Genomic DNA, 4,380 nt, shown 5'->3' on the forward strand with positions numbered 1-4,380 from the left:
TCAGCGGTAATCTTAAGACCATTTTCTAGAAACCATAAATATATTTTTTCCAAACAAGAGTTAGCCACTGACACTAGCTCTGGAGCATTAGTGGACGAAAATAGGACAATAGTGTCGTCGGCATAGATTATGAATTTGGCATCGCGATCAATATTACCGAGATCATTGACGTAAAGATTAAACAGAAGAGGCCCAAGAGGAGGCCCAAAAACACCTGCCGTGACACAACGCATTTTGGACGATTTGTTGTTAATGAACACATATTGGCATCTGTGCTGCAAGTATGATTGAAATATATTTAAGGCGACACCGCGGATACCATAGTAGGTGAGTGAGTGAGCAGAGAAACTTTGTTGTGAATGCCTGCAGAATGGTTAGCCTTCCCCTCTTAGGGAGGCGTTACCGTGACGCGGCCATGACGTCTTCGCGGCGTGTGGCGCCTCTACATCGGCCGTGGCCACACTATTCCCTTTGGCCGACCGCACCTTCCCCTCTTTTGGGGTGGCAGCCTCGCTCCGGTTTCGCTCGGTCGTTCCCTTTCGACGGCCGCAGATATCTGCTGAACGGTCTGGGTTTTGACATCTTGGTCATAGCACCTCTTTACGGCCTCGAGCCGCGGCGGGATCGTTGTTATCGTTGAAGCTTCGTGCGGATTCTTAGCACAGTCCCAAAGGATGTGAGCTGCAGTGGCTCTTTCCTTCCGGCACAAACAACACCGATCACTTTTATAAACACTTGTACACACGTGCCTCATCAGCACCGGGTTGAATAACGACCCCGTTTGAAGTTGTCGATATCAAACCGCCGCCTTACGGGTCAAGCCCGGACGAGGTGGTGGCATAGTCCTTCGCTCTAGTCGGTACCATTTCACAATTTCGTTGTAGGAAGTCATTTTGTCCGTGGTTTCCCACCACCATGACGGGTCGGCCGTATTAGCAGCGGCATGGTTGGTTAGTCCTCGCGTGGTTTGCGTTGCCGCGATCCGACACATCACTGCCCATGTTGGCCGGAAACCACTTTAGCACCACACACCGACTTTCACTCGCGAGATCCACCACATGCAACACACGCGCGGCTTCACCACACACCCTTGTTCTGGTGTGATTTTTCACTGCCGTCCTAGAATCGCCATGGTAGGCAAGTTTACTTAATAATAGTTCGTCGCTGATGGAGTCGAATGCCTTACTAAAGTCAATAAATACCCCTAATGTAAGCTAGCGGTACTCAAAATTGTGTAAAATGTATTTTTTCTGCCGAAGAACTGCAAGCTGAATCGATCTGTGTTTGCGAAATGCATATTGCGAGTCAGTGAGGAGCTTTTAATTTCAAGGAAATTAGCTAGACGGATAAAAATTATTCTTTCTAAAGCTTTCGAAAAGATTGGGAGTATAGATATTGGCGTGTAGTTGGACATAGCCCCTTAAAAGATAGCTCCTGTCTTAAATAAAACTAAGACTTTTGCAGCTTGCATTTTATGTGGGAAGACACCACTAGACAGTGATAGGTTATAAATATGCGTTAACATTGGGGCAATTACACCGAGAACATATTTAACAGGTGTAATCTGCAAGTTATCTATATCGCATGTGCTAGTGTCTTCTAAATTTGAAAAAAAAAGATACAGATAAGTTCACCTTCATCAGTCAGCCGGAGAAAAACGGTGTCAGGAGGCGCGGCTTTAATCAACGTGGGCAACGTACTAAGCATGTTTTCCATAACTTCAGATAACGATCAGCGGAGTTCACGGCCTCATGTTAAATATTGATACTAGCAAAAGTGCAGGACCAGATAACATTCCAAACACGTTTTTAAAGAGATACTTGGAATACTGTGCGCGGTATCTGACTATCATTATAAAATCTGTCGAATCGCAAACTGTTCCCAGCGTCTGGAAGGTTGCTCAAGTTGTACCAATACACAAATGTGGCATTAGGCAAACAATTTCCAGTTATAGACCAATCTCGTTATTATTCACTTGTTGCAAACTACTAGAACACATAATTCATAAGCATATTATAGAGTACCTCAACGATAGCAACATTCTTTCACATCATCAGCATGGCTTTAGATCGGGTACTACACGGTTACGCACCTAAATGACTTCAGTCACGACGTTGCTACTACACTTAACAATCGTGGCCAGATTGACGTCATTTTTGTTGACTACTCGAAAGCGTTTGACAAGGTATGTCATGCTAAGCTACCTATGATGCTTGACACTTTGTTCAGAGGCATACAAAGCAATAACTTGTATGGCTGGATAAGAGACTGTTTGCATCTGTGGGCCCAGTTTGTCTCATTTCATCAGGCGCACTCATCTTCAGTCGGTATTTCCTCCGGGGTCGCACAGGGCTCCGTATTGGGACCACTTTTATTCATTATTTACATTAATGATGTCGAGAGCGTTTTTCCTAACACTGCTGTCAAGCTCCGTTTGTATGCAGACGACTGTGTCTTGTACTCTAACATCGCCTCCGTCAATGCCCAGGAGATGCTGAATAACATGTTCAATGCCTTCTGCAACTGGAGCAAGACCTGGCAAATGAAAATCGACTTCGATAAAGTGGTGTCAATGACATTTTCGAACAAAAAGGAACCCCTGAAATTCGCCTACAGTAATGATGAGAAGATTTTGACTTATGTCACCGAGTTCAAATATCTTGGTGTAACTTTTTCTTCCAACATAAAATGGCACAAACACGTCGACTTCGTTTGTTCCAGAGCAGTAAAATGACTTGGATATTTAAAAAGAACACTAAAACCAGCAACCGAAGAATGCAAACTAGCAGCTTATAAATCCCTCGTGAGGCCCACTCTAGAATATGCACCTGTTGTCTGGTCACCTCACTGCGTATCTGAGGTATCAAAGCTTGAGGCTGTGCAGAAGAAAGCTATTAAATTTATTTATAATCGATACGATCGCAATTCCTCCCCTTCTCTGCATGCTGGCCTGCTATCGTTTGAGCCGTTGGCACATAGGAGCACGTGTGAAAGGATTATAATGTTGCACAAAAATGTACATGCTTCTGTTATTGACGACATATCTGTGGCATTTGTTGGCTCCTCGGCACGTGTAATGCGAAGAATCAATCCCTTGAATATTGTTTGAGCTCACTTAGATAGCTTCAAATTTTCTTTCTTGGCATTTACCATTGAATTGTGGAACAAGCTACGTACTCATCTCCGAGAATTGCCACATGAGCGTTTTGTAGATGAAGTTCGTTTACATGTGACATGTTGATTGTATGTTATCTTGATGTACTTACCCACTCCTGCTATGTCTCAAATTTCAGACAGTGGTATGTGTAAATAAATAAATAAATAAATAAATAAATAAATAAATAAATAAATAGCGCAGCTGCCATCTGCTTGTCCTTCACGACCGGGTGTCCCAACAGCTGCGACCTGAACCATAACATTGGCGCGGGGCGGTATTGCAACGCGGTCGTTGGAAGTGCGAAGAGTTTTATGTCAGCAAACTTTATCTTTTGTCATTGTCATTTTTGTCTGTAAACTCATAGAGCAATTGCGGATACTGGTGTTCCGTGATAAGCCCGCAGACAGCACATGTCACCGGTTACATAACAGAAGCATTCACGGACAATGATGCAGCTGCCGAGGAACGCCCGAGTGCGAACTTGTACTGTAGTGGTGCACACACCAAGCGGTGGGACAACGTATCCTGTAGGTAGGCGGATACATTAGTTGGCGCGCACCTTCGCTGGCGCACTGCCAAGGTGAGCGCCTGCGGAAGGCACCAACTGTGCGAAACTGTAGCAACGGGGCCTCGCTCGCTCTCTCTCACAAAACATGGTGCCAAGGCTGCGAAACTGGGCAAAGAGCAAAGAAAATGTAACGCTCTAAAAGAAAATTTGTTACTTTTGCTTGTATAGCGAAACAATCAGGCGATCGCCGACCAACATGTTGGTGGCCGAAGGTTGGGCGCCTGAACCGCACCATCATTAAGTCAGCAAATAAGACAACTGCGTCTCGAGAGCGCAGTGTAGCTGGCAGCTACTGTGATTGATTGATTGGTTATGATCGGCTGATTACCGCTCTGCAGCTTATTCATAAACTTGGTGGTTCGAGTTCGACGCAAAGAGACCACAACACAAAAGCAAAAAAAAAAGAACTTCAGCGCACCAGGTATTGGACGCCGCCTCAATGATGAAGAGAAAAGTTATTGACACCACACAATTAAAATACGGTTTTTGTGGTTTAATAGGGTGGGTAAAGAAACGATGTATAGGAAGCCAGCGTTCCGAGAAGAGGGCTTAGGATTGATTATTTTCCTGAAGAAAACAAGTACACTTGACGAAATGTTGGTGCCAGTAACGTTTTTTGGCTCGATCACTGTTCCTCAAGTGTGCATCTTTCTCA

This window comes from Dermacentor albipictus, chromosome 3, assembly GCF_038994185.2.
Source record: "Dermacentor albipictus isolate Rhodes 1998 colony chromosome 3, USDA_Dalb.pri_finalv2, whole genome shotgun sequence".
In the NCBI taxonomy this organism is placed as follows: domain Eukaryota; kingdom Metazoa; phylum Arthropoda; class Arachnida; order Ixodida; family Ixodidae; genus Dermacentor; species Dermacentor albipictus.